At 44.1% G+C, this 6,627-nt stretch overlaps 1 pseudogene; it reads right to left on the bottom strand.

Annotated features, from left to right (window-relative positions):
• Window positions 1-2,241: 2,241 nt before the first annotated feature.
• On the bottom strand, window positions 2,242-6,031 carry LOC125109526 (polyadenylate-binding protein 1-like; annotated as a pseudogene).
• Between the last annotated feature and the right edge of the window lie 596 nt (window positions 6,032-6,627).

Genomic DNA, 6,627 nt, shown 5'->3' with positions numbered 1-6,627 from the left:
AAGATTTTATTTATTGGGGCGCCTGGGTGGCTCAGTGGGTTGGGCCGCTGCCTTTGGCTCAGGTCATGATCTCAGGTCCTGGGATTGAGCCCCGTATAGGGCTCTCTGCTCAGCGGGGAGCTTGCGTCCCTTCCTCTCTCTGCCTGCCTCTCTGCCTGCCTCTCTGCCTATTGTGATCTCTCTCTGTCAAATAAATAGATAAAATCTTAAAAAAATTATTTATTTATTTGACAGAGAGAGATCACAGGTGGGCAGAGAGGCAGGCAGAGAGAGAGAGGGAGGCAGGCTCCCTGCTGAGCAGAGAGCCCAATGCGGGGCTGGATCTCAGGACCCAGTGATCATGACCTGAACTGAAGGCAGAGGCTTTGACCAGCTGAGCCACCCAGGAGCCCCTCATTTACAATTTTAAATGTTTCCATTTAAAGTTATTTTATTATTTGCATTTTCCTCTCATTTTTATTAACTACAAACATTTGTTGAAACTGTGCTGTAAGTTAGCTTAACATTTCTTGGATGGCTGAATTGTTTCCTTCCTTTCTCTCTCTCTTTTTTTCTCTGATCTGAATAATACTGCTCTAAGCATCTTGGGAAGCAGCTTTGTCTCTAATTTGTGTCATTTCCTTAGGACAGATTCCAGTGAAGTCTAATTGCTGGATTTGAACATGTTTATGACTCAGTTGACTGCTCTCATTTCCTAAATGTTGCTCGCAGTGAGCCTGCTAGCAGCAAGGATTGAGACCACCATGTGTACTGTAGTCCGACTAGTGATAGACACATTGGTGTAATTTGATCATTGGAGGGAGGCATCTTGGAGAATGGGAGTGTCGGGAGGAGGGCCATCGGAGTTAGGTGGAGATCCTGGCTAATGATAGGGAAAGACGAATTTGGTGTTAGGGGCGTTGATTTTGAGAAAAGGGCAAGATCCAATGGAGATGTCTAGGAGGTTGTTGGACAGGGGGTCTGGAAAATAATAGTAGGGTAGAAAGCTATGGTATGGTTGTTTATTTTCATCCTGGTTCCATCACATCTTCCCACAACCTCTGATGCAGGCAGTGTTCCTACCCTCCACTGAGAGGGTGCAGAAACTGAGGCTCAGTGAGCTTAACTGCTTGTCTGTCAGCACCCAGTCAGTTAGCAGCAGAGCTGGGATTCCTGATTCTAAAGGCCGTGTTGTACCTCTGCTAGTTATCTGACCCAAAAGCATATTTATAGATCAGAAAATATATTTACCCACCACACTGGATATTAACATAGAAACAAAAGCCCTAGGGTTTTTGCATGTCTCCCAAAAATATTGCTTGGACTTGTGCTGTTCTCTTCCTAGTCTGTTTTACTAGATTCTTCTAGGGAGACTTGAGGCTATATTTGATTTCAGGATGGCAGAAGATAAAAAGACTCCCTTTGTGTTTTCCTGTTCATTGGCCTCTCTGGGCCTTGTGCAGGCTGAGCAGGTGGTAAAATATTCGCATGGATGTTAGTGCCAAAGGACATTCTACAACCAGAGCAAAGCCTGAGGTGTAATTTCAGGCTCCTCAGGACGTCTTTGTTTTGTCTCTCTCATTTAACCTTGTTTGAAGCAAAGTCACCTTGCCATAATGCTCACTTTCCTAATTTTTCATCAGTTACCAACATTTTATATTTGTAGCCTCAGGAACGTGAGATGAACTTTGGACACAGATGTGTGTATCAGAAATACACTACTCCCTGCCTCTAGGGCTTGGGGATGTCTGGACTTCTGATGAGAGAAGTGTGAACCGAGGAGAAAGGTCCAGTGGAGCTCAGATGTTTTGTTTGGGACAACTGAAAAAGGCTGACTTCCTCCTTTTATTCTGAGAAAAGAGTTAATTGATAGGTCCAGAATATTTTTTTTTCACTGTTTAAGGAATTTTTATTAAAGCAAGAATTTTATAATCCAAATTGCGTTTCCATGCTCAGTTATCAATTCTGTTATTTAAAACAGGAGTGACATTCTGAGCTATTCCACAGTAAAGAATTACAAAATTAAAGAAAGGAATGCTTTAGATTTTTGTACTTTGCTGAAAACTCTTTTTCCCAGGGTCTATAAAACATTAATTTGTTTTTATATTTTATTATTTTTTTGTGGGGTTTTTTGTTGTTTTTAAATCAATAAGTAATCTAGGACTAGCATTATGTTTGCTAGACCTGGCATTTGCTCGGTACATAAGGTTCAAAGTTTCCTTTCCTTTTTTAAATTTATTTTATATTTTGCAATTTTTTTTCCATAATGTTTAAGTTTTTTGATGTTTAGATATTTTTCTTTGGTGAAGCACGAGTTTCTTTTCGTGGTCCCTGATCAATGTTGAACAGCCAGAACGCCAGTGGCACTGTTCACTGCTTTCTGGGCAGCCTCTTTAGCTTGGTGGGCTTGTAGTACAGCTACAGCTTCATCAACTTTAGAACGGAGAGACTCTGGAGACTCAAGCATATGAAGAAGTTCTGAATTATCAATCTCCAACAACATGCCAGTGATTTTACCAGCACGAGTAGGGTGCATGGCTTGAATTAGAGGAAAGAGCCGTTCACCCAACATTTGCTTTTGCTCTTGAGGAGGGGCAGATGCCAACATGGAAGCAGTCAAAGGCTCCTGACCTTGTACATGAACAGCAGGCTGCTGCATGGTAACTTGTGGCTGTGCATTAAGATGTTGCTGAGGATTGCGGACTCCTGCAGCGTACTTATACTGCGGAACGGTGTGGACAGCAGGAGTAGCTGCGGCAGCGGCAGCTGCGGGACGTGGACCCATTGTCTGTGTTGATGTGTTAGCAACACGCTATGTTGACATGACTTCCGTAACCTGTGAAGAAGCTGGTCTATAGTACTAAATGGTGGTCTAGGAGCGGCTGGGCAGATAGCACCAGGCATATTTTGGAATGGATGAGGTCTGGCATCCTGAGCAGTCCAGCAAGGACTTGGTCTTAGTTGAGCAATTTGGCTAGGAGCATAGTATGCAGCACGGTTCTGAGTCTGTGGGATAGCTGCCATGAAGTAACCTGAAGGAGGTGCTGGCTGGTAGGGGTTGATTACAGGATTGGGCACAGCTCTTACACTTGCCATTCTCTGCATATACTAGTTAGTGAGGTGAGCCTGGCGCTCTTCTTTGCGCTGAGCTAAAGCTACATACAGTGGCTTGGTGGCCACAATTCTACTGTTCATTTCTGTAACTGTTTTTGTGGCTTCTTCTGGGGAGGAGAAACATACAAAACCAAACCCTTTGCTGCGACCACCCTCCATCATAACCTTTGCACTAGTGATTGTACCAAAAGGAGAAAACTCTTTCCGGATACGTTCGTCATCAATACCATCATCGAGATTTTTCACATAAAGGTTAACACCCTGGTATCTGGTGATCCTATCTTGCTTCATCTGTTCAAATTTGTGCTTAAGTTCCGTCTGCCGTTCTACTTTTTTCTGAGCTCGACCAACGTAAATTTGTTTTCCATTGAGCTCCTTTCCATTCATCTCATCCACAGCTTTCTGTGCATCTTCATGCCTTTTGAAGCTTACAAATCCAAAGCCTTTGGATTTTCCACTTTCACACTTAAGGCAGGTCCAAACTTGCCAAAGAGATCCTTAAGGCACTCATCATCCATATCTTCTCCAAAATTCTTGATGTAAACATTGGTGAACTCTTTTGCCCTAGCTCCGAGTTCTTCTTCTCGTTCTTTACGAGACTTAAATCGTCCAACAAATACTTTTCGATCCTTTAGTAGCATCCCATTCATTTTTTCAATAGCTCTTTCAGCTACTTCCTGTGTCTCAAAATGTACAAATCTATAACCTTTGGAGCCATTTTCATCACAAACCACCTTACATGAAAGGATGTTACCAAAAGCAGAAAATGTATCATACAGTGCTTTATTATCAATGGATTTGTCCAAATTTTTTTTTAAAGATTTTATTTATTTATTTGACAGAGAGAGATCACAAGTAGGCAGAGAGGCAGGCAGAGAGAGAGGGAAGCAGGCTCCCCGCAGAGCAGAGAACCCAATGCGGGGCTCGATCCCAGGACCCTGAGATCATGACCTGAGCCGAAGGCAGAGACTTTAACCCACTGAGCCACCCAGGTGCCCCGGATTTGTCCAAATTTTTAATGACTATGTTGCCCACTCCACTTTTTTTTTTTTTATCACAATTTTTTTTTTATTTTTTTTCAACCACATAAAAGTTTTACCAAACAAACAAACAAACAAAAAAACCTTATTAGCTTGTGGTCTGGAAAGAAAAACAGGCAGTGGGCTGGATTTGGCCTGCGGCCTGCAGTTTCTAACCCCTGCCCTATGTAAAAGTGATCCTGGAAGGCTCAGGCCCACCAGGGGCACCTCTCTGGAAAGGAATGTCCTGGTAGGAAAGGATCATTGTAGTCAGAGTGGCTTTTGGCTCATAGGTGCCAGAGACAGGAAAGATCAAACTGCTGATGATGGCACATTAATTATAAGTTTTCATTTCCTGGGATTAAAGAGATTCTGCTCCGACCTTGTTGATTTAATAATGTTTCAGGCTAAACGAAGACTACTTACTACTTCCCTCCTCAAAAGTAGAATTATTCCAGTGGTAAAAATGAGTTAAGATCATGTGCTCTTTTAAGACAAATGCACCCTTCATGGATACAGTGTTTCCAAACCTTTTAACAAAGTTACCAGTTTTGTCCTCCCCTGCTGTGAAATGTAGCTTTTGTACATTTCTTTGCCTGTCCTGCAGCTTAATACCTGGTGAAAAAATAGAAAATAGAGCCCGAGCCAGGGTTCCCATGGCCCAGTTATCCATTCAAGTCTCCTAGACGTATTTATAACATTTAGATTTCCATACTCTTTCTCAAAAATATTTGAAATAAGAAATAATCACGTATGCTTATTTTGAAAAGCTCCCAAGTATCAGGCTCACTAACAGGGATTTATTTATTTATTTATTTATTTATTTATTTATTTATTTTTTTAAAGATTTTATTTATTTATTTGACAGAGAGAGATCACAAGCAGGCAGAGAGGCAGGCAGAGAGAGAGGAGGAAGCAGGCTCCCTGCTGAGCAGAGAGCCCGATGCGGGGCTCGATCCTAGGACCCTGAGATCATGACCCGAGCAGAAGGCAGCGGCTTAACACACTGAGCCACCCAGGCGCCCCACTAACAGGGATTTAAAGTTCAGAGAACATTGCCTAAACGTTATGATCTTTACTTGAAACGACCAATTTAAAGACAATCCAGGAAAAAAAAAAAAAGACAACTCAGACTTGTTATGCGCTAAAAGGTTAATCCTATAAGTATACGTAAGTATATGGAGCCTTGAGAAAAGAGAAGCTGGACTTGCTTTCCAATTTGTCTCTGATACAGATGTTAATCAGAGGGCGGCAATGTCCCAACAGGTGGGCCAGCCACTGTATAAGCAAGGAAACTAGCTCCCCCTGGTGTTCAGCTTCTTTAAGGACTCCCGGGGGTGCAGAAGAAGAAAAGAGACAAGTTTCAGAACGCACAACACTGCTTTTCATGGAAGAGTAGATTGCTGTCAGTACAGTTGCCATGCTTTTTCTTGAGTTTCTGGAAAGGTGTCTAAATAATATAAATACATGGTCACAATGTGTATTTTCTCTCCGTAATACTTGCTGAGCTCTAGTTAAAACGCGTTTGTAGATAAAATGTTCTGGAATATCACTATTGCTGGCCAGTTTTCCCTCTAGGAAATCCATAATCGCTGAAGTAATTTTGATTTGGATGGGAGAGATTTTCGCCCACTCCACTTTTGTGAAGTGATGGATCACGCTGAGACCACATGATGCGTACTGGCTTGCCCTTTATAACATTAAAATTCATGGTGCCCAAAGCACGCTCCGCGTCCTCCAGTTGCTGGAAGTTCACATACGCGTAGCCCAAGGAGCTGCGGGTGATCATGTCCCTGCAGACCTGGATGGAGAGGATGGGCCCAGCCGGGCTGAACTTCTCGTAGAGCATCGCCTCGGTCACGTCGGGGTGTAGGTCCCCCACGTAGAGCGTAGAGCGAGGCCATGGGGTAGCTGGGGGCGCTGGGGTTCAACTCCGCAAGGTTGCCCGCAGGGCCACAGGCAGAGACCTTTCCGTGAGAGGAGGAGAGGGAGTGCTGGGGCCTGGGGCTGGAGCCAGGGGTAGGGGAGCGGGGGCAAGCGCAGAGGGACAAAATCAACCTGAAACGAAAACTACTCAAGGGCTGCAGAACGGGGTCGATCTGCTGCTGCTGGCTGCTGGCTGTTGGCTGCCGGCTGGGAAGCAAGGAACCCAAAGGTGGCGGTGTCGGTCTGGGCAGCGGGAAGGCCTTGGTCTCTTGGTTCCTTCTTGGAGCTACTGCGGGGCCACGGGCCGGGGGGGGGGGGGGGGGGGGGGGGTCGGTCTCGGCTGCTTCACCGGGTTATTTTATAAAAGAGGAAGAAAAAAAAATAAAAGTCTCCGGCGGGGGAGACGCGGATTTATTGTAAATTTGGGGGGGGGGGGGTTAAAAAATTTTTTAGATTTTTTTTTGGATTTTTAAATAATAAATGTGTGTTCCGAGCCCGGAGCACACACTCCGCACTCTCAGCACTAACCGCCAGGGAGAAGGGGCCAGAATATTTTGATGTAAACTTTTTTTAACTTGTATTTTGATTT

This window comes from Lutra lutra, chromosome 9 (assembly GCF_902655055.1).
Source record: "Lutra lutra chromosome 9, mLutLut1.2, whole genome shotgun sequence".
Lineage (NCBI taxonomy): Eukaryota > Metazoa > Chordata > Mammalia > Carnivora > Mustelidae > Lutra > Lutra lutra.
Note: the sequence above shows the minus strand (reverse complement) of the source record. Positions and strands in the feature narration are given on the sequence as shown.